The 25,042-nt window shown below is 44.4% G+C and overlaps 1 long non-coding RNA gene across 1 annotated transcript; it reads left to right on the plus strand.

Annotated features, from left to right (window-relative positions):
* Window positions 1-1,345: 1,345 nt before the first annotated feature.
* Window positions 1,346-22,077, plus strand: LOC134334085 (uncharacterized). The gene is made up of 3 exons (XR_010015459.1): window positions 1,346-1,421; window positions 2,566-2,782; window positions 21,865-22,077. It is a non-coding gene; the product is annotated as an uncharacterized LOC134334085 (long non-coding RNA).
* The last annotated feature ends 2,965 nt before the right edge of the window (window positions 22,078-25,042 follow it).

The following is a 25,042-nucleotide window of genomic DNA, read 5'->3' on the forward strand; positions in this document are numbered from 1 at the left end:
CATTTTACTTATATAATTTCTTATTTATTTATATATTTACAGAAATTAGCAGATGATTTTATCCAAAGCAACTTGCAGTTGTTACCAATTCAAGCAACTGATGTTAAATGCCTTGATCAGGGGACCAACAGTGGCGATTTAGAGCTGATGGGGCTGCAATCTTCTGATCACTATTTTAGTACTGTCAACACTGAGATACCCACTATTTAGGTGCTTCACTTTTCTTAATTCCTCCCCATCTGATTAATAAAACCATGACCTTAATTATTATTATTATTAGTAATTATTATTATTATTATTATTATTATTATTATCATTATTATTATTATAATTATCATTATTATTATTGGTGTTTAAGCAGAAATAATTATTTGATTATTGTTTATAAATTGTATTTTGGTCATTTTGCATTTTCTACTAAATTGCTCAGGCTTGTGGTGGGTAAAGCATTACTTTGTTGATTGCGCTCTATTGTTGTGCCTGCTTACAGTCAATCTTCCAATACACCCCATTGTTTTTACAAGGCATTGCAGTCAAGGCTCTGTACAGGCTAGCCAAATGTTTCCACACTAAACTCAGTCATATAATATAATAGTTGACTTTATGTTCTCCTAGACACTTAACACTCCTAACACTCCTGTAGGACAGCCAGATGGTAAACTATTACTTTGCTTTAGAGTCTAAGGGCAGTGTGCTTTACATTATTTTTTAACACTCGGTTTTCTTTATGTAAAACTCTGAACAAAAACTTCTTGTGCTAATGTGGCTCCTAGAATCAGTTTTAAAGTCAGTACTGTTGCTACAGAGTGCCACCATTTGAAAAACTTTCCATCCTTAGCAATTAATAATCCCATTAGTGTGTCTATTGCTTTAGTCTGAGCTGTTTTTGCTGCTAGATGTTACCAGCTCATAATAACAGCACTTGCAGTTGACTGAGACAAATACATTAGTGCAGAAAATTGATGAACTCATTTGTCTGTAAAGTGCCACGTTGAAAATCAATAAGCTTTGTGGCCCATTCTTCCAATGTTTATCTATAGAGGTCTATTTATCTAGACATCTCGCATATTTTACTCTTAAGTGTTCTTATAAGTATTCATTGGTTTATATGCACTTAAGGCTCATTTTAGTAACCAGGAGTTGCAACCTTAAAAAATAAACTTTTAACAGTTAAAGCACTTTAACCCTGACCAGTGCCCCATGTCACGCAGCAAACCAAAACAAGTCAGACTTTGGACTTAGCGCCTGATTATTATGAAATAGTGTGAGAGCCAGGAATCAATGACCTTTGAACCTGCTGCTCTCGTTCCGGCTTTCTATGAGCAGGAAAGGCTCAGACTCCCTGGGAAGGCTGGTGCAAACAAGGATATGGGCTGAGGGAAGTGCAAACTGGGATGTCACCTTTGGACCCAAATACAAAGGTAACTGTTTCAAACACAAGACCAAGACTGGTTACAGTTTAACACTATATAGAACACACAGACACTGTATGAAAGGTTTTGTTCATATATTGCAGTCTTTTAGTATTTGCAAAAAATATTTTGGAGTAATTTCTTATTGGTAAATTTGTTAAAAGTAGACATTCATTTTATTTTACTTTTTTTTTTTTACCCACAATGAAGTCATTTTCAATTCCACATTACATTAATTTATTATGAAGCAATTGTATTTTTAAACAAAATGCTTTTCATATGGGCTTATTTAATCTTATATATGGTTATACTATCTTTCTTAAATCTAATTATTACTTATATATATTAATTATCAAAGGATTCAAAATCTACCTGTGGGAGAAATGAAACATTGACTTTTTTAATGGTGCAGAATGTATATCCTAGAAATTTAAGGTACATGAATATAATTTGATAATTTTTATACCATTAAATATTAAATGAAAACAAAAACACTAAATTTAATCTGCTGAGCTACATGGCATACAAGCTTGGTCTGCATACTGTTAGGTATACATCATCTAAACCTTGATGTTTCTCACATCGTCGAAACATTGATGTTTATTACATGATCTAAAACTGTGACGGCAGCGAGAGTCTACACATGCTGTCACAGCATTTTTCTCATTTTCCCCATTACACCCCCTCTTTATTAATGTATCAGTTTATAAACCTTTGAAAGTGGTGAACACACACGTTTCTCTCAGATCACACATAATCAAATAATCCATCCTTCTTTCTAACAATTACAATCACATTCCTCAGTCTCATAGCAGAAAAAGACCAAACGTCTCCTTCCACTGTTGACTAAGAAGGAGTAAAAGATATAATCCCTGAGCTAGTTACTGTGCTGCACCAGATGTAATATAATGCAAATGTATAGTATTCATACATATTAATCAAACATATCGAATAGAAGATTTATAAGGAAAAACATAGTATTATTCTGCTGCAACCCAAAAATGTATTTCATTTTATTTTTTATTAGGATTTTATCGTCATGTTTTACACTTTGATTACATTCATGACAGGAACGGTAGTTACTGGTTACACAAGATTCATCAGTTCAAGTTTTTAATGTCAAACACAATCATGGACGATTTTGTATCTACAGTTTGCCTCACTTGCACGTCTTTGGACTGTGGGAGGAAACCCACGCAGACACGGGGAGGACATGCAAACTCCACACAGAAAGGACTCAGACCGCTTCACCTGGGAATCGAACCAAGGACATTCTTGCTCTGAGGCGACAGTGCTTCCCACTGAGCCACCATGCTGTCCACAGCAACCCAGATAGTTTACTCATCATAGAGGGTCATCTTCCAGAAAAGGTTGGGCTAGCACTTACACCCAAGGCATGGCTTATCATTTCTTCAAATCCACCCATAATGTTCACTTTCTGACTCCTCATTGATAGAAGGTGATGTAGATTGCTGGACCAGATTTCATTACCCATTCTGGCAGCAGGTATATGTCTATGTGTCTATCCATTGCAGGCTCATGCAGGCTCTTCTTCAGTCCATAAGCTCTTACAGGCATCTGAGTGGAAACAGCTCTAAGAATAATTAAACGCAGCGTAGGAAAAAAATGCTCCCAAAATGAATTAAATTGCAAAGATTATAATTCCAGTCCTAACTAAATTGGCACTCCGTATTCCCAGGTTAACTTGAAACCAATTCTATACATGTTGATCATGGCCTGTATACATGTGGATTTCTCCAGTGTATTGTGGCGCCAGCAAGTATGAAGGAAGGGGCGTCGGGGCCGCCAGATGGTTATTTCAGACAACACATTCATACACATGAACATTCACACAACAAACAGACAAACAAAGAGCTGCTTATCCAGCCCTTACCGTAGCCACACCATCCCCAACACTGGGCTACATGGCTACGGTAAGTCTGGATAGCACGGCCGCAAGGCTTTCTGGGTAAAGCCCGTTGCGGCCCCCCAGTGGCGGACGCTACACAGCCCCCTCCCCAAAGGTCAACCGTCCCGGTGACCTACTCACCAGCGTTCACTGGGTGGCTCCATGTCCACACCGCACCCCATTACACTGCCGAGCCGCCGTTCCACCCACTGCTGCACCTGGCCTACTGGAACACCGCACTGACTCGATCAGTGGGCAGGGCACAAGAAGACGAGCACCGTCCTCTCAGCCGCCAGTAACACATGCCCCTGCAGCAACACCTGGGCTATGCACTCAGACAGATCGGGCATATTGGCCCACCGAAAGACCAGAGCCACCCAAATACCACAATCCCACTTCTGACACCAATGTGGCGCCAGCAAGTATGGAGGAAGATGGTTAGGCCGCGAGATGGTTATTTTAAACATTCATTCATTCACAAAGACATTCACACAACAGACAGACAAACAAAGAGCTACTTATCCAGCCCTTACCGTAGCCACACCATCCCCAACACTGGGCTACACGGCTACGGTAAGTCTGGATACCACGGCCGCAAGGCTTTCTGGGTAAAGCCCGTTCCGGCCCCCCAGTGGCGGACGCTACAGTATGAATAAATTACAGTCCCACTAGTTAAAAGTTAGAAAATACAAAAGTGATAAAAAATAAGTCTAATTCCCATTAGAAACAGAGTTCTGATTAGGCCTCTCTGAAGATCAGATCAGATGAAAATAGAAAGTGCAGTGTCTTTAATCTTCTAAGTGGACAAAATGCAATATGACAAGAAATACACTTAGTGCATTAAAAAAAAAACCATCTAGAATAGAATATTAATAATAATATAGAATGGGTGTTTTGTGAGTGTGTAAGGCCTTCAAACAACGTATATTATTAAAAAGATTGCAAATACCTACAAATGGCTTATGTTGCATTTTGCAACCAAATGTTTCATGTATATGCAGTTTGAAGAGGTAGCTATTCTGCAAAGTAAAATAGAAAACGGCTAAATGAAATGAGATTTCTAAAGATAAATATATAGACTCTTTTAAAGGTGTTATAAAATGAATGACATTTTGCACAAGGTCACGAGGTGATGATGTCGTAAAATATTTAGCAGCAATCGAGTGCTGTCACGGTGGCACCATGCCAGGAAAGGTCTTTAGGGGACATAATTGACATTTTCATGACATTATAATCAAAAGAACACATTTGTTTTTTATGTCTATTTAAAGCACATGTAAAAGGACAGTTATTTAACCTAATTCAAGCTTTTGAAAACTAAGGAAACAGATTAATTTCCTTACAATGGAATGTCCATCAAGCTCATGGTCAGGTGTCCAAATACTTTTGACCATATAGTGTAGTTGGAATACGAAGCATGTAGTACTATGTTACCAACCATTTTCTTTTTTCTATTTTTTCCTATTTGTACCTACAGTATTTGCTCTTACTCTTGTGGGTGGCAGGGTGGCAGGGTGGCAGGGTGGCAGGGTGGCAGGGTGGCACGGTGGGTAGCACTGTCGCCTCACAGCAAGAAGGTCCTGGGTTCGATCCCCAGGCAGGGCAGTCCTGGTCCTTTCTGTGTGGAGTTTGCATGTTGGGTTTGCGTGGGTTTTTCTCTGGGAGCTCCGGTTTCCTCCCACAGTCCACAGATATATGACACACTATATAGCCAAAAGTATTTGGACACCTCTTCCATTTTAATACCATTCCAAAAATAAATGGTATTAAAAAAGAGTGACCTGTATGTGACTATTTCAGTTATAACAACAGCCACTCTTCTGAGAAGGCTTCTAACAAGACTTTGAAGTCTGTCTGTGGAAATTTGTGCCTATTTAGTCAACAAAAAATAAAAGAGAAGGCAAATGGAGAGGCCAGCAACTCTAAGGGGAGGAAACAGTGATTATACAGTGGGGCCAAAAAGTATTTAGTCAGCCACTGATTGTGCAAGTTCTCCTACTTAGAAAGATGAGAGAGGTCTGTAATTTTCATCATAGGTACACTTCAACTATGAGAGACGAAATGAGAAAAAAAATCCAGGAAATCACATTGTAGGATTTTTAAAGAATTTATTTGTAAATTATGGTGGAAAATAAGTATTTGGTCAATAACAAAAGTTCAACTCAATACTTTGTAACATAACCTTTGTTGGCAATGACAGAGGTCAAACGTTTCCTGTAAGTCTTCACCAGGTTTGCACACACTGTAGCTGGTATTTTGGCCCATTCCTCCATGCAGATCTCCTCTAGAGCAGTGATGTTTTGGGGCTGTCGCTGGGCAACACGGACTCCACAAATGTTCTCTGGGATTGAGGTCTGAATTTATACTCTGAGTTAGTGGCTGAGTGTCGGAGCAAAGGCTGGAAAGCCCGATGCGAACCAGTCGAGGTGGGGTGCAGGGGTTTTGCTGGCCAGTCTCTACCCCGCACCTTGAAGCTCCTTGGAGTTAAGGGTCAGCTGTGCAGAAAAGCCATTAGGAACATCATAGAGGCTGCGGAGAAAGCCTCAAGATGGCTATGGATCCGGAGGGGGGACCCTTGGAGTAGCAGGCCACTTGGACACAAGTTGGGGGCTGATCACCCCCGGCTGGGTCGCCCGAGCGAGGGTGTTTGATGATCAAAGACCCGAAACACCCAAGGACCTCGGGTTCATCACTGATGATGTGTCCAAGTAGCACCTAGTGGTGTATTCAAGAACTGACGTATCTGGCTTTGCCAGTGACCATCGGGAAAGACCGGATGACGACCATGAATAGAATGGTGACGACTGGAGAGACAGTTGGCAGCGCGGGAAGACGGCAACCGGGGCAGCAAGGGCTAGCACCCCGAACTGCAGTTCCTGTGAAGGAGCACCCAAAGTAAGCTACGATGAACCCTTCTGAATCATACCCCCAGGGATTCCCGAGAGGGGGGGAGGATGAGAATCCCAATCGGACTGATTTACCAGCATTGACCCTAGCAAATGGACAATCGACAAAGAGCACAGTCTGCATCTGCGGCAAGGTGTGCAAAAACCCGACAGGTCTCAAAATCCATCAGACCAAGATGGCCTGCCTGAAGGGAGGACTAGTGAGGCGACGCTCAGGGGCAGTGGCCAGCACTACAGATAAAGTGCCAGTCACAAACCCTGGTCAGACGGAGGAGGAGCCGGGCCCGGAACTACCCCACAGTGTCCGGAACCTCCAAGCTGCATCAGTCCCCCCGCAGGGTGGAAAACCAGAACATCACCGGGTTAAGTGGCCTGCCGCAAACAACAAGGAGTGGCTTCACCTGGATATGGACTTAGACAAGATCCTGGAGACTGTGAAGGGCGATGTGGACCATAAACTCCAGGCTATGTGCACCTTGATAACATCAATCGGTGCAGAGCGGTTTGGGGTGACAGAAAGGCCCACGAGCAGGCAAACATCGAGACCCAACCGACGGGAGCTTAAGATCAGCCATCTGAGACAAGAACTGAAGATTTTGAAACGTCAGTTCAGGGCAGCAAACGAGGAGGAGAGAGGTGCCTTGTCCGAACTCAGGCAGATCTTGAGGAGCAAGCTAATCACACTTGGGCGAGCTGAATGGCACAGGAGGAAGGGGAAGGAGAGGGCTAAGAAGCGCAAGGCATTCATCACCAACCCATTCAGCTTCACTAAGCGTCTACTGGGGCAGAAGAACAGTGGCACCCTGAAGTGTTCGGTAGAGGATATTAACCACCACCTTAAAACCACCTTCAGCGATCCTTTAAGGGAGCAAGATCTAGGCCCATGTGAGGCCCTGCTAAAGCCATCAGTGCCCGTGGTGCAGTTTAACACCGCAGAGCCTACCCTGAAAGAGGTCAAAGACGCAGTGATGGCTGCAAGATCAAGCTCCTCTCCAGGCCCTAGTGGGGTCCCATACAGAGTCTACAAGCAGTGTCCCAAGCTGCTTGTGCGACTCTGGAAGATCTTAAAGGTGATCTGGCGTAGGAAGAAGGTCGCCGCCCAGTGGCGGGCTGCAGAGGGAGTCTGGATCCCAAAGGAAGAGGACGCGAGTAAAATCGACCAATTCCGCATCATCTCGCTGCTCTGCGTCGAAGGGAAGATCTTCTTTAAGATAGTGTCCCAACGGCTGACTGACTTCCTCTTGAAGAACGGTTATATTGACACCTCAGTGCAGAAGGGTGGAGTCCCTGGTGTTCCAGGATGCCTAGAGCACACGGGTGTGGTCTCGCAGCTCATCCGGGAGGCAAAGGCAAGCAGAGGGGATTTGGCAACACTCTGGCTGGACCTAACGAACGCCTATGGATCCATCCCCCACAAACTCGTGGAAACAGCGTTGACAAGACATCATGTGCCAGTAGCTATCACTAACCTCATCCTGGACTATTATAACAACTTCCAGTTGAGGGTAACATCAGGATCATCAACATCTGCCTGGCAACGCCTGGAGAAGGGTATTATTACAGGCTGCACCATTTCGGTGCCACATTTCGGACACGCCTGGCACTGCAGGATTTGAGCCCCTTTCGGCGTAGTGTGTTACTGATGGTAGCCTTGTTACTTTGGCCCCAGCTCTCTGCAGGTCATTCATCAGGTCACTCCGTGTAGTTCTGGGATATTTTGCTCACCGTTCTCATGATCATTTTGACCCCACAGGATCGAGGGAGATTATCAATGGTCTTGTATGTCTTCCATTTTCTTACAATTGCTCCCACAGTTGATTTATTCACACCAACCTGCTTGCCTATTGTAGATTCACTCTTCCCAGCCTGGTGCAGGTCTACAATTTTCTTCCTGGTGTCCTTCGACAGCTCTTTGCTCTTTTTTTTCTCATTTTGTCTCTCATAGTTGAAGTGTACCTATGATGAAAATTACAGACCTCTCTTATCTTTCTAAGTAGGAGAATTTGCACAATCAGTGGCTGACTAAATATTTTTTGGCCCCACTGTATATACCTTTCTCCACCTGGAGCAAATTACCGCTCAATGAGGTGCAGAGACTGTCGATTAAAGGAACCTACACAATCAGTCAGCTGTGCTTCCATGCCCCTCTGCTGGCCAATAATCTGGGTCCACTGCAAAAAACAAACATCTGAAGAGCTTTTGAGGTTTGGTTCTTAAAGGCACCAATTGTGGATCCATAAAAACATTTTACAAAACAGTTATTTGTTAAATACAACTTTAATCTTGTTCAGTATTTGATTGTGGTACCAGCTTAAAATAGCTCGTTAATAAGCTATCCATTGGGACTAAAAATCTTTTTTGGTTTAGATCAACACTTTATTTTAATTGTGTACTGAAGCTTTAGAACAAATAAACTGTAAAAAATATATTTTCCACAATTCCTGCTGTTGCACACCAGTGTGTCACAAACACATCTAAAAAATCTAAAAAAGTCATTTGGCCATTTTTACTATATAAATGGAGTGTTTATTGGAACTTGCTGTTTTACATGTGGCTGTTTTACCGCTGTATGCTTTGGTCAGTGTGGTTTCCTCTTCCTGTGGCTGTGGATTTGAGAGCAGTTCTGTATCTGGTGGGGACACTGTGTGGGTTAAGACCTCAAATCATAATGTCACCCGTACTATTTCACTGCTCAGCGCAGATCGATACGCTCTGTTTATGCATGCAGCATGCATGCGCGGCACTACATTTCAGAGAATGAAAGGCTGCTATTATGGCTGCTTAAGACCTGGCACAGGTTCAGCGGCAGCAGCAGCAAAAGAAAAGCTGCTGAAAATACAGAGCAGCCTTTTTCTTTTTACAAAGACCCCATGTATTCATGTAAAAAATGTTTTATTTTAAAAAGAGCAGTGCTTAGTGATAACAAGCTGATGTTCTTCGATTTCCATTTATATACAGAGCCTTAAAAAAGTATTAATATCCCTTTCATTTTGATTTAATATATATATTTTTGAATATTCAAATTTCAATAAAAAAAAATCAGAAAAGATTTGACCTGTATTAAAAATTTGAACCTTATACCTTTATATATTTTATAAAGTAATCTTTTTCTTTTTTAATTTTAGTATCCAAACTTCCTGCAACTGTACAACTTTCATTCTCCTTGTAATGAATGAAGGCGTAGGACCCAAAGATGCGGAGCAAAAATTGATATTTGTTAACAATAAATATATATATACAGATGAACAAAGGAAAGGAGTTAAACAAAAACAATTCGGGAAATCCCGAACGACGCCTTTCTCGTCACTGGCAACTGAAAAGGAAACACAAAAACAGAAAATAGAAAAGCAGCCAACGCGAGGCGCGAACCCGGGTCGCTCACTCGCGGCAATTATAATCACCCCGCTACGCTACGGCGTTGCTGAGGTTACACACTCGCCTTCTGAATATGAGGCTGAAATGAGAGAACGGATCTCAGTAAATAATCCGTAGAAAGGGGCAAAACTTGTAAAGATAATTGTGAGGGGAATAATGGATCGGTTGTGTCACCAGTTTAAAAGACTGGGAAGAAACCGATGACTGATTTTGGAAAAAGGGTTCAGGCGAGTGGATTCGAACCGGGGATTCACGCATGGAGGAGCGGCGACTTACCGCTCAACCAAACAGCAGTGAATAACCCTGACAAAAGTTCACGCCTTTAAAGGACTGCGGAAGGTGGCAATTAGCCTGATGCTAACCCGCTGCTAGCTTTGCAAGCGGGGACCATATGTGGCAACGCCAAAACAACCACAGCTCGAGGGCTGTAAGGAATCGCACCAGCTCTCCCTATTAAATGAAACAAAGACCCTAAGTTACCTCAGTCTTACGACTTACACACCCAACCGCGCTACCAGGCGCCTGGGGATACCAAACTAGCCCTGCAAAAGGAATGGCTGCAGCAGTGCAGCCAGTCGAAAACAAAGAACAAAGGTGCGACGCCTGCAGACTGGCGACGCCCCCTTAAGTAGGAAGCTGACAGCTGCAGGTCGTTGCCCTAATCAGCTGGCCTCCTATTTGAGGCCACGCTGCTCTTTGTTCTGTAACGCCTGCAACGCTGTGAATTGGTGGTACGTTCGCCAGACGTTGCAGGCACCCTAACAGGACCCCCCCCTCTAGGGACAGCTCCCGAGGTCCCAAGACCCGCAGACCGGTTCCTTCGGTACTCACGAATCAGTTCAGGGTCCAGGATGCGTCGAGCCGGTACCCATGAACGTTCCTCGGGGCCGTAACCTTCCCAATCCACCAGGTATTGAGTGCTACCCTGCACTTTCCTGCTATCCAGGAGACGGCGGACCGTAAATGCAGGGGCACCCTGGATGATACGAGGGGCGGGAGGTTGTGGGGGGGGTAAAGCTCCCCTACCCGCGAACGGGCGAAGTTGGGAGACATGAAAGGTCGGATGCGCCTTCATCCTGGGGGGCAACTCCAACCTATATGTCACCGGGTTAATCCGTCGGACTACCTTGAACGGGCCAATGTACCTCGGTGCCAGCTTGTGAGTGGTACCTTTGACGGGGAGATCCCTCGTCGATAGGAGGACACGTTGGCCCGGACGGAACGTAAGAGCCGGCTGTCGCCTACGGTCAGCATTGCGCTTCATGGAGCGCTGAGAGGCCAAAAGGGCCTGTCTTGCTTTCCGCCAGGCGGCGCGGCAGCGACGGATATGTTGCTGCACAGTCGGCACCGCAACCTCTTGTTCCTGATCAGGAAACAGCGGAGGGGGATAGCCGAACTGTGCCTCAAATGGTGACATACCCAGAGCGGCATGGTGCAGGGTATTGTGAGCAAATTCAGCCCACAACAGCTTATCCGCCCAAGTGGCTGGATTACCTGCAGTCAAGCACCGAAGCATCTTGCCTAGATCTTGAATGACCCGCTCCGATTGCCCGTTGGACTCGGGATGATATCCCGAGGATAAGCTGGCCGTCGCGCCGAGAAGTTGGCAAAATGCTCGCCAGCACTGGCTAATGAACTGTGGACCCCGATCCGACACAATGTCGGACGGGACCCCATGTGCTCTCACCACATGTTGCAGAACAGCCTGTGCGGTAGCCATGGCGGACGGGAGCTTGGGCATCGGAATGAAAAGGCAAGATTTGGTGAACCGGTCTACAATCACCAGTACCACCGTGAATCCCCTGGATATTGGCAAACCCGTGACGAAATCCAGTGCCAGGTGGGACCACGGTCTAGAGGGTACTGGTAATGGATGGAGGAGTCCACGAGGACGCTCTCTTGTGCTTTTATTAGTCGCACAGATAGCGCAGGTACGGACAAGGTCCTTGACCTGACTCTCCATCCCTGGCCACCAGAACCTTCGGCGCAAGAACACCAGGGTCTTAGAGACTCCTGGATGAGCCGCAAACGAGGACGCGTGAGCCCATTCAAACACCTGACGGCGGACTGTTGATGGTACAAACATCCGGTCAGGTGGACCTCCACCTGGGTCGGGCTCAACAACTTGAGCGTCTCTCACTGTTTTAAATATGCCCCACGTTACTGGGGCAGCAATTTGACTAGGGGGGATGATAGGATCAGGGTCGGTTTCGGGTCTGGTCGATTCCCACTGTCTAGACAGCGAGTCAGGCTTAACATTTTTCGACCCTGGTCTGTAAGAAAGGGTGAAATGAAACCGACCAAAAAAAAGTGACCACCGAGCCTGACGGGAATTCATCCGCTTCGCTTGCTGGATAAATGACAGATTCTTATGGTCTGTCCAGACAAGGAAGGGATGTTTTGCCCCCTCTAGCCAATGTCGCCACTCATCTAGCGCCAGCTTGATGGCCAAAAGCTCCTTATCTCCTACCGGGTAGTTACGCTCAGCAGGAGTTAGACGGTGCGAAAAGAAAGCGCATGGGTGGAGCTTCTTTTCCGGACCCCCTCTCTGGGACAAAACCGCCCCAACCCCAACATCAGAGGCATCCACTTCCACTATGAAAGATTCCTCTGGGTCGGGCAACTGCAATACAGGAGCAGTTGTCAAGAGAGACTTGAGCCTATTGAAGGCTTGTTGGGCCTGCACCGTCCATTTAAACGGACCCTTCCCTGTGAGAGCCGTCAAAGGAGCGGCGACCGAACTGAAGTTCCGAATGAATCGCCGGAAAAAGTTGGCAAAGCCCAGAAATCTTTGCACATGGCGTACGGAACTAGGAGTTGGCCAATCCTCCACAGATTTGATCTTAACCGGATCCATTCGCAGGACACTTTGTGAAACTATAAACCCCAAAAAAGACACTGATGGGGTATGGAAAACGGATTTCTCCAGCTTGACGAACAAGTGATGGTCGAGCAAAAGCTGGAGAACCCGACGAACGTGCCTGACATGTTCTTCGATGGATCGGCTAAAGATTAAGATATCGTCCAGATAGACATAGACGTATCTGTCAAGGGCCTCCCGCAAAGCCTCATTGATAAAGCGTTGAAAGACCGCGGGGGCATTCATTAACCCAAAGGGCATCACTAGATATTCATAGTGTCCCGTGGGCGTAATGAACGCAGTCTTCCATTCGTCCCCTCGCCGGATACGAATCAAGTTATACGCGCTGCGAAGATCTAGCTTCGTAAAAATTGAAGCTCGCTGAAGAGCTTCAAAAGCTGTGGCCATCAGCGGCAGCGGATAACGATCCTTAACCGTTATAGCGTTCAGACCTCGATAATCGATACAGGGGCGCAAAGTTCCATCCTTCTTTCCCACAAAGAAAAATCCTGCCCCAGCTGGGGAGGACGATGGTCGGATGAACCCCTGATCGAGCGCCTCCTTGACATATTCCTCCATGGCGATCCTCTCCGGTCCCGACAGGGAGAAGAGGCGCCCCCTAGGAGGAGAAGTGCCAGGAAGCAAATTAATAGCACAATCGAAAGGTCTGTGTGGGGGCAAGTCCCGCGCCCGGGATTTGCTAAACACCTCCTGTAGGTCATGGTACACGGGAGGTACCCGGGTCAAATCAGGGGTCATCGCAACAGGCGATTGTGGTGCCGATGACATGCTTGCTGGCAACAGGCAAGCATCCTGGCACCGTGTTCCCCAGGCGAAGATTGACCCGGTTTGCCAATCAATTTGAGGATTGTGCCTCTTCAGCCACGAGTGCCCCAGGACCACTTGGAGTTGAGGAACCTGGGTCACCAAAAATGTGACCCGCTCCTCGTGCCTCCCCAAACGCATCGTGAGAGGAGGCGTTTGATGCGTGATCGGGCTCCCGGCCACCGCCCGGTCGTCCACAGCGTGAACCACTATGGGGACTCGTAGCGGCTGAAGATCAATCCCCAACCCGTGCACCAGATGGCGATCAATAAAATTTTCCACCGCGCCTGAATCGACACAGACCTGGAGATCAGTGGTCCCAGAGTCCCAATGCAACGATGCGCTAAGGAAAAGACCCTGTTCAGGGATGATGGTATGGCTCGCCCTCGACTCCCTACCCCGAGAGTGGCCTACTCGTTTAACCGAGGTCGGACTCTCGAGGCGGGGTCGGATGGTCGTGGGGCGGCTCCCCGAGTCGATCCCAGTTGCATGGGTTCTGGGTCCTGATCTCCCGAAACGGGCCGGGGCTGGCCCTGAGGCCGATAAAAGGGTGGGTGAGGCCCTCGCTCCCGGTTACGTTGTCGGAGTCGGGTGTCGATCGAGGTGGCTAGGAGATAGAAGGCCTTGAGAGAAGTGGGAAGGTCTCGAGTGGCCAGCTCATCTTTAATTCTCTCTCCTAGACCACGATGGAAAATGGCGACTAATGCCCCCTCGTCCCAACCGCACTCAGCCGCCAGAGTACGAAACTCAATGACGTAGTCGGCGACTGAGCGCCCCCCTTGGGACAGCTCGAGCAAACGCGGACCCGCCTCCCTTCCCCCCGTGGGATGAAAGAAAGTATCCCTCAGAGCCTCCGTGAACAAGGACTCTGAAGAACACTCCGGAGCGTTCTGTTCCCACAGGGCAGTAGCCCACTCCAAGGCTTTGCCTGTCAGCAAAGATATTATAAACGCGACCTTGGAGCGCTCAGAAGGGAAGCGGGACGGCTGAAGCTCGAATGTGAGGGAGCATTGTAGGAGGAAGCCTCGACATTTCTTCGCCTCCCCTGAAAAACGCTCGGGGGGCGGAATGGGGGTTTCAACTCCTACTGGAACCGCTGCGGGGGCGGGAGGATGGTTGGGGGAACCCGAACCGGCACCCAGAGATGGCAGCAGCTGGGCAATTTCAGTTACCCGCTGAGCCAGCTCTGAAAGCGCCAGCTCGTGTCGACCTAAAGCAACCCCCTGGTGACGAAGCACGTCAATCACAGGGGGAGTCTCCGCTGGGTCCATAACTGGTCGCACCTTTCTGTAATGAATGAAGGCGTAGGACCCAAAGATGCGGAGCAAAAATTGATATTTGTTAACAATAAATATATATATACAGATGAACAAAGGAAAGGAGTTAAACAAAAACAATTCGGGAAATCCCGAACGACGCCTTTCTCGTCACTGGCAACTGAAAAGGAAACACAAAAACAGAAAATAGAAAAGCAGCCAACGCGAGGCGCGAACCCGGGTCGCTCACTCGCGGCAATTATAATCACCCCGCTACGCTACGGCGTTGCTGAGGTTACACACTCGCCTTCTGAATATGAGGCTGAAATGAGAGAACGGATCTCAGTAAATAATCCGTAGAAAGGGGCAAAACTTGTAAAGATAATTGTGAGGGGAATAATGGATCGGTTGTGTCACCAGTTTAAAAGACTGGGAAGAAACCGATGACTGATTTTGGAAAAAGGGTTCAGGCGAGTGGATTCGAACCGGGGATTCACGCATGGAGGAGCGGCGACTTACCGCTCAACCAAACAGCAGTGAATAACCCTGACAAAAGTTCACGCCTTTAAAGGACTGCGGAAGGTGGCAATTAGCCTGATGCTAACCCGCTGCTAGCTTTGCAAGCGGGGACCATATGTGGCAACGCCAAAACAACCACAGCTCGAGGGCTGTAAGGAATCGCACCAGCTCTCCCTATTAAATGAAACAAAGACCCTAAGTTACCTCAGTCTTACGACTTACACACCCAACCGCGCTACCAGGCGCCTGGGGATACCAAACTAGCCCTGCAAAAGGAATGGCTGCAGCAGTGCAGCCAGTCGAAAACAAAGAACAAAGGTGCGACGCCTGCAGACTGGCGACGCCCCCTTAAGTAGGAAGCTGACAGCTGCAGGTCGTTGCCCTAATCAGCTGGCCTCCTATTTGAGGCCACGCTGCTCTTTGTTCTGTAACGCCTGCAACGCTGTGAATTGGTGGTACGTTCGCCAGACGTTGCAGGCACCCTAACACTCCTACTTTATTTGTCCTTGATAACCTGCTGAGTTTGACAATTTAACAATACCTGGGTAAGAAATGTGTAGATCAGCTGTTTTTTTTACTGTACAAGAATAGATAGCACATATCTTTGTGAGCTAGTATCCTTGTGAGGTCTTTTAGTATGGTAGAGACTGTCAGATAAATATATTCAGTCAGCCAATAGAAGTGCACTTATTAGAATAGTAAATCAGCACAGTAGCTCCATCCTACTTATGAACTGTTATTATTATTTTTAAGTATTTTTAAGAAAAAAGGTTGTGACAGTTATTTGCATTACAACAGTTGGGGAGTTAAATGTTTTTTGAAGCACAATACTGGTGTTTTTGGACTGAAAACAATGAAAGCATAGACACCTGAACACTTAGTTTACAGGTGTGATTCATCAGCTTGGCAGATGGAATGCCTGATAAGCAGTTGGAGAAATGTTAGACGTTTTGAGAAACGAGGAGCCTGTAAATGCATGGTTATGAGCAGAGCTATGCCACATTGTGCCTCTTTGTATCTGTATGAAGTGTGGGGGTGGAAGACTTGGCGTTGCGTACAGGACAGGCCTTACTGTGTGCGCACGTTGTGCAGCCATGTGGACGAAAACATCACAGATCACAGTTTCGAGTTTACACTCCCTACCTCTAGCATAAGCATTGGCTTCTCTTACGGGCATTGAACCCATTTCGTGGGTGAAAGTACAGTAACTGCTGAAGAGTGATTGGTGGTCGGCAGAGTGATACAGACATAGTGAAACTGTCTGTTGTATAAAGTTTATGAAGTATAAATTTAAGGACAGAATATGTTACAATACTTTTGTGTAGATGTTTATAGTGTTGGTGAAGGTTTTCTGTATTGATTTGTTGTTTTGTGTTTTTGCCTACTGTCAGATATAAAAAACAGAAGCCTATTCACATGACAGATCTTATACACCTATAACCTCACTTTTGATTTGGAAAGCTAAGCTTTATTACCTCTATTAAATATCATATAGTGTTTAGTTACCATGAGCTCATTGGACATCCCATTTAAAAACAAATGGTATTAAAACAGAGTGACCTCAATGTGATCTTTTCAGCTATGACATACAGTCACATTTCTGAGAAAGTCAAAAGTGCATTTGTATGACTAGACACTAATGTTGGTCAAGAAAGCCTCAGATGATGTTCCTGTTAATTCCAAAGCTGTTCAGTGGGGCTGAGGTCAGGGCTTTGTGCAGGACACTGGGTTTTATTTAAACTGAGATTTTCTTCATGCCTTTATAGACCTTGCTTTTATCACAGGGGCAGAGTGATGCTGGAACTGGAAAGTTGGAAGCATATAATTGCTAATATTAATTGATTTATTACGCCTGTTAGCATTTGTTGTGGCTGAAACACATGAATAAATTAGAAGTTATGTCTTTTGCCATTAATATGTCCATACAGTGAATGTTAAAGAATTCTTTCCATTCACATACATAAGCAGCACTGTTTACGTTTGCAGTTGACACTATATTACAGTATACAACGATCAGCCATAACATTATGACCACCTCCTTGTTTCTACACAGTGTCTATTTTATCAGCTCCACTTACCATATAGGAGCACTTTGTAGTTCTACAATTACTGACTGTAGTCCATCTGTTTTTCTGCATGCTTTGTTAGCCCCCTTTCATGCTGTTCTTCAATGGTCAGGACTCTCCCAGGACCACTACAGAGCAGGTATTATTTGGGTGGTGGATCATTCTCAGCACTGCAGTGACACTGACATGGTGGTGGTGTGTTAGTGTGTGTTGTGCTGGTATGAGTGGATAAGACACAGCAGCGCTGATGGAGTTTTTAAACCTCACTGTCCCTGTTGGACTAAGAATAGTCCACCAACCAAAAATATCCAGTCAACAGCGCCCCATGGGCAGCGTCCTGTAACCACTGATAAAGATCTCAAAGATGACCAACTCAAACAGCCGCAATAGATGAGCGATCGTCTCTGACTTTACATCTACAAGGTGGACCAACTAGGTAGGAGTGTCTAATAGAGTGGATAGTGAGTGGACACAGTATTTAAAAACTCCAGCAGTGCTGCTGTGTCTAATCCACCCATTCAGCACAACACACACTAACACACCATCACCATGTCAGTATCACTGCAGTGCTGAAAATGATCCACCACCTAAATAATACCTGCTCTGTAGTGGTCCTGTGGGGGTCTTGACCATGGAAGAACAGCATTAAAGGGGGCTAACAAAGCATGCAGAGAAACAGATGGACCACAGTCAGTAATTGCAGAACTACAAAGTGCTTCTATATGGTAAGTGGAGCTGATAAAATGGACAGTGAGTGTAGAAACAAGGAGGTGGTTTTAATGTTATGGCTGAACGGTGTACATACTATAACTGGTTAGACACAGTCATCAATTTCATTGTCAGGTGGAACACATTGCATTTTTATCAAACCTGTCTGTATGTTTATGTCAGCTGTCATAAATGACTCATTGTAGGTGTGGTAAACTAATATTAACATCGTCCTTAAGTAACCAAAGGTTTTTTATAGGTTTTGTTTGTAGTTCTGTTTTGTTTTAGTAAACTGTTATAATTCAAAGTCTATTTCTAATGTGCAGTTGTGTTTTTTGTAGAGTCATGATCCTCCTGCATTGTGAAATTGACTCTTTGTTTAAATGTTGTAACCCCATTAGTGCTGTACCCTCATGACAAATTGGTTATTTTAATCTCTACATGAGCATACCTCTTATCACTGTGCTCAAGTTTATTCAGTCTTGCCAAAGTCTTGTCCATATAAGAGATCTATTTGAATTCTCCAGCCAACCTGAATGGTAGCTCATTGCCCTTTGTACCATATGTACCCTTCATTTAAGCAACCTGATAAGAGGAGGCTGACTGATGGGGACTCAGTTCTCCTCAGGTAACAAGTAGCCATTTCCACTAACACCTACAAGGTGAGAGCTTGTATCTAATATTAAACGTTCCATGCTTTTACATTCAAAATACGCTGGTTGTTAGAGGAAAGATGTCGGTCTGGATGGAACTGCTGGTGATGTGCGGAGTTTGTGAGGAAGCACGTACCTGTATGCTTTCCTAAGGTAACAACTCAAGCAACTAAAATGAATCATTTCATTTTATTTCATCAACCACATTATCTTAGTCAGGGTCACAGTGGGTCCGGTTCAACCGAGAAACACCGGTCACAAACCATGCACATCCGGGACAGGGTGCCAGGCTATCACAGAGCTTAAGCCATGCCCCTCTCCAACATAGCCAATCATGGTGGGTTAACGTTATACTGTGCCATCCGAACACTGAGAGGAATAATAGCGCCAGTAAAACAGCAGCTAAGCACACTAAAAAAGTATGAAAAATATAAGCGAGGTCCTTAAAGACATGGTTTGATGTGTTTAGTGTGAAGGAACTATAGTGCCCAGTGGCGTCCAGAGCCATGGCATTACCCACACTGAAATGCTCTGGGATAAATTGGAATGTTGATTGTGAGCCAGAAGAGAGCTTAAGCTCTGTTAAGTTAAGTTCAAATTTCAGCTGTGCCATCGACCTGGCCAGGCATCTTAAAGGGAGGGAATGAGGGAGGTTGATGGGGTTCCTCATTGCTGCTGCAAATGCGACTTCTGTTGGCTGGTACGGCTCTCTGGTAGACTCTATAAGTAAATGAAATAGTGTTTTTTGCTGACGTTGGGAAGAAACCCCAAGCTTTCACACTATGGTTAGAGAAAATATGTCTGGAAGACTGAAGACTGTGTTCCACAATCTGGGACAAAGCAAGAGCAGTCTTTTGATTAATCTTGTATGCGTGTATTTTTCCCATTTTTATTTTCTAATCTAGTCATTTCCAGTTCCTAATTGTGAATCAGCTGCCACTTGTACAACCCCTGATCTGATCAAGCAGAGCCAGATCACCGTAAACCCCCTCTGAGATGTCCACAGAAGCTTCTTATCTTCTGCATGTGCTGGGTTCTCACACAGAGCCATAAGCTCCATGTGACCCCACCCCCACTCATATAGGTGCCAAGACAAGTCCTGGAGATCGCATATCACAGCAGCAGTGGGTAGAGACTCCAACCTTCCCCTCCTTATACACGGCCAATTGTGTTTGTGTGGAGGCTTGTCCGGGTCGGTGGCTCTGCTGAGATGGCAGTGGGTTGCTAGAACGTTAGACCACTGCACTACCTGAGCGCCCTACTGTGTCCGCATTTCTCTGATTTCCAAAAATCTCATTTTAGAATTACTCAAGTATTCGTCTGCATCAGCAAATGGATGCTCAGGTGTGGAAGTAAAACTACGCATGGTGTGGGGAGTGTATCATGGGAACAAAACCATATTAACTCGATGCAGTTCCAGACCTGTTCACTCTTTCGTAGTGTGCAAGTTTCCCTCTCAGCATGCTTTGTTCCTGCATCTTGTTGACCTAGTTTGTGCTCTTGGTCTAATCCCTGTGGCCTGTGCCGTGGGTGGTCGGGGTGGGATCTTCTTTGCTGCCTCTTCCTTATTAGAATGTCATAGCAAAAAAATGAGGCTACTCACAAACAACAGGGAAAAAACTGAAAGAAAACAAGAGCCATTGAGGGATTTGGAAGTGGGGCGGTACGCTGGTCGTCTCAAGGGCCCTGGTTTGAACTCATTTACCAGGGCCTTGGCCTGTAATCACAAGGACTGTTCTGAGTCTATAGCATTGTGTGCTCGAGTAAGGCTATCTTTTCTTAGTGAGCAAACACTAAATTGGTGCTCTGTGTCACAAGGTTTAGTGAAATATAACCCAGTTTGAGCTGAAGCAGTTACATTTATCACATGTTCCCTGATGCTGAGTTGTGCTGGTCTTGCTGCCCCTGCTGGGTGTTGCCCAGTGTGGGGTTTTCTGGGGTAAAGAATTGAGCAAGAAGTTGTTTAAACTCTCTGGAGTTTTGGGGATGGTCTTATTCTGATCTATTTAAATTATTTTATGATAGAAAATACATGATGGATCTTCTAAAATAATTAACTACAGGAAAGGCAAGAGAGGTAATTTTCTGATGGCTGATTTTAGTGATGGCTAAACATTCTTTTTTTTTTTTTTTTAACTGGTCATTTAATACATTGTTTTAATAAAGTCTGATACAAAGCTCAGCCAAGTAGTGTAAATAATGTCATTAGTCTTTGTAGAATTGTAGAATGGCATCTTAATTCTTCATCAGTGAGTAGTTTGATTAAAACCATTGAACTGAGCCACAAGCATGTCAGTGCAAAGGTTAGAGCTCTGTTGACCACCAAGCAGAATGTGACTGGAGCCATTTCTGACCGACGTCAGGTTCCAAGATCATGTGTACAAACTATTATCCATGAGTACAAAGTACAAAGAACAGTGTTCTCTTACCAAGGTCCTAAAAACCTTTAACTTACAGGCTGTTGTGCAAAACACCTACTTTAAAATCAGACTTTAAACCCATGATGATGTAAAACCTGCTTGATTGTGAACAGTGTTCTTTATGTTCCAGCAGTTTGTAATTTAGGTAAACCTGTTTATTTGTTCTTGAAACACAAGTGATAATTCTGACAATTTTACTTTCAGCATACAACCGTTCAGGTGTTTTTCCCAAGCTTGGTAAAGAAAAACCTTTATATACTTTAAAATGATGGCCCTATATTTGAGCACAGGGTAGTAGACACAGAAAGATAACGTTTTGTTAATTCTTCAAAATCCTATAAATGTCATAAAATACATGCTCTTAAATGTAAATGTTAACTTATAACACCGATCAACCATAACATTAAAACCACCTCCTTGTTTCTACACACACTGTCCATTTTGTCAGCTCCACTAACCATATAAAAGCACTTTGTAGTTCTACAATTACTGACTGTAGTCCATCTATTTCTCTACATGCTTTGTTAGCCCCTTTCATAAAACTGTATATTTTTACAACTACCTACTACTGCTAACAAAGTCTAACAATCTCAATGAGTGGTGGGTAAGAAGAAAATGGCTTTTCCCTCAGGCCCCAGCTTCACTTCTTTTTGTCAAGAACAGCATATTTTCAGTAGGTTTCTAAAATAATTTAGCCTAGTTCATCAGCACAATTCCAGAAACCCTCTAAAGGGATCAGAATGAGGTTTTGATTACGTTAGAACTTTTCCCTGCTCCCATTTTTACAATGCTTCTCAGATTGCAGAGTCCCTGGTTAATAAATTAGATCTCACTCAGGCACTCCGTTCTCTGAAGTAAGCAGCATAATTACAGAAATGATCTTTAATTAGGGCAAAGAGAAGAATTAACCAGCTGTGGCCAACGCAGCCTTCTCCAACGTCATTTTCTCTTTCAGTGAGCCAAAAAATCAAAGGAGGATGGGGGAGCTGGAGAAATAAAGAAAGAGGACATCGGGTCTTGGATTCTAAAGGCACCTTGGATGTTTATCAGCTTCATTTGCTTTTGTCTAAGACAACTGAGATTCTAGAATTACACATAAATGCAGTAGAGTCCAAAAACGTGTAATTATGAGAAATGGATTCATAAAATTTACATAAAAATTGACAACAGTGATTTGTAAATCCACCTTAACTTGTATATAAACACAAACAGTACAAAGACCAAATATTTTATGTTTGCCTTTTCAACATTATTGTTTTTGGAAATAAAAGAAGAAAAAAAAGGACTGTGCAAGGCCTTCTCAGAAGAGTGAAGGCTGTTAGAACTGCAAAGTGGGTTTTGGATAGAATAGAATGCCTTTATTTGGCATATATTCATATACACGTGTACAGTACAATGAAATTCTTTCTTTGCATATCCCAGCTTAATTGGAAGCTGGGGTCAGAGTGCAGGGTCAGCCATTATATGGAGCAGAGAGGGTTAAGGGCCTTGCTCAAGGGCCCAACAGTGGCTAAATGGCAGAGCTGGGATTTAAACCCTCAGCCTTTTAGCCCCAAGCTCTACCCACTAGGCTACCACTGTCCCCCAAACAACAGTTGGGGTTGGGATGGTTGCCCTTGATTTGTAAATAGGATGTTCAGCTAGCTAGCAGGTATTTACATAATTCTGGCAACACAGTAAACACAGTAAAAATATTACAAAAAAGTGGTTAAATGCCCCCCATTCAACCACCCCCCGACACACACACACACACACACACACACACACACACACACAGTAGCGTCCTGCAAGCTCGGCTGTTGATGTAAAGCAGGGGCATCTCATAAAGAAGAGACCCAGACTGATGGATAGATTCAGTTAGGAGAAAAGATCAGGGCACAGAATACAGTTCAACAGAAAGGGAGGTCAAGCTGCTTACCAGCTCTGTTTTTGGACAGCAAGTACAGGCAGGGTCAGGCTAGTTCATGTGTAGCTACTGACATGCTGCTGGCCTGATTACTCATTACCAAATCAGCGGGAGGTCGTCTGGGCATTCAGGAAAACTGACAAGATGGCATTATTCACTGCAAATCCACCCTAACCTCCCATTAAAGATGAAAAGGTTAACATCTTCCAACCCTAAGGCCACAGATAAGAGGACATGTAGAGGATGTTGACATTTAAAGACTGTAACATACAGAGTTTTCTGAACACTGGAATAAAAAAACACACACTTCAGAAAATTCTACTTCATTTCTACTCAATTGTATGTATCTGTAAAGTGTGTGTGAATTTCCATTAACATTTCCTTTCAACAGACATTATTATGGATGACTAAACTCACTCTCTTACATATTTATACTTGTTCACTTATGGTTATCAGGCAGAGTTTCATTCACTCCATCAGGGGTGCTGCAGACATGCTGAGTGCAGTGGAGGTCTGTTCTTCACTTTCACAGAAATGGAATTCTGTTCTTTCCCCTTTTACAATAATCACAAAAAAACAAAAAAAGATTTTACACACGGTTAAGGGCGGCACGGTGGCTAAGTGGGTAGCACTGTCGCCTCACAGCAAGAAGGTCCTGGGTTCGATTACCAGGTTGGGCAGTCTGGGTCCTTTCTGTGTGGAGTTTGCATGTTCTCCCCGTGTCCGCATGGGTTTCCTCTGGGTGCTCCGGTTTCCTCCCACAGTCTAAAGACATACAAGGCAGGTGAATTGGAGACAGTAAATTGTCCATGACTGATCCCCGCTCTGATTGAGGAGAACAAAGCTAACCCACGCCCCCTCCGTCACATGGGCAGCAGCCGTATGCATTTTGTCACCTACACTTTGACGAATGCAGTGCGGATCAGCACTGTGAACGGAGAGACACTCCCTGATAGCACTCTTTTCCCGTCTCTGTGCAGGTGCCATCAATCAGCCAGCAGAGGTCGTAATTGCATTAGTTATGAGAGAGACCCTGTCCGGCTTTAATATCCCACGTGTATCTGAACAACAGGCCAATCGTTGTTCATGTGGTCGCTCAGCCCAGCTGGCAGGCAGAGCTGAGACTGGATACGATGTATTCGAGATCCCAGCTCTGGTGTCCCAGCGTGTGTTTTTACTGCTGCACCACCTGAGCGACCCTATACAAGTTTTTTAACATAAATTTTATTTTTAAAAACAAGAACTGGCCATTGTTAAAAAACAGTAATTCCATCCTTAGTAAAATTGGCCACTTAGGTGACCAATGAGAGAGCCATTATCTCAAAATTGACAAAATGTAAAACATTGGGGACACTTCCCAAACTCATCTAGGAAATCCACCCCACCCACCCCCAAAAAAAAAAACACACTTGCCTCAGATAATGTCAGCATTTATTCTTCCACCATTAAAGATGAGAAAGATAACATTGTCTAACATTTGCCACAAAAACACCTTAATGACCACATGCCTGTTGGGCTAACGTTCTGTGGATTGATGAGTTGAAAGTGGAATTTTTGTGAAACATTTGTACCAGATGCCTTATAAATGCCAGATACCTACCAGTGTACCTCATAATAACTAGGTTAGGTTGCACTTTTTTGTGATCTTCACAAAGGAGCATAGAATATATGCTACCATATTTCTTCTTTTTGTTATTATTATTATCATTATTATTATTAAGCTATTTCTATTATGTATTATTTGCAATAGATGTATACATTGTTTTACTACCAGTTATATACTCAACATAATCTTTGAACATTTATATGAATTTGAGAATTTCTTAGTAGTTGGTGTGGTCTCTTTATAATAAGTGAACAAAGACTGCAAATGAGCTTCTGATGAGAAGATCAAATCCACCTGCTCAAAGTCGTCTGAGCCTGAGCTTCAATAAAAAGGATCTGACATGATCATGTCTACAAAGGAGCTTAGTTGCTTTGCAGTAGAGCCAAATGCAAAAAATTCTGAAATGTCTGTTTTTTTAAAGATTCAAGTTTTAACTCACATTATTGTGCTGATTATATGATTAAATGAAGTTTTTATATTTGATTAACATACAAAATATAACCAGTTTATTGGTGGTCTCAGTCTATTGGCCCCCACTGAAGGTAGGCGTTGAGGGCTGCACTTGCAAAATGATCATAATAGCACGAAATGGGGTTGAGCAACGAAGGACAGGCTTCATAA

The sequence above is a fragment of the Trichomycterus rosablanca genome, chromosome 20 (assembly GCF_030014385.1).
Source record: "Trichomycterus rosablanca isolate fTriRos1 chromosome 20, fTriRos1.hap1, whole genome shotgun sequence".
Classification (NCBI taxonomy): Eukaryota; Metazoa; Chordata; class Actinopteri; order Siluriformes; family Trichomycteridae; genus Trichomycterus; species Trichomycterus rosablanca.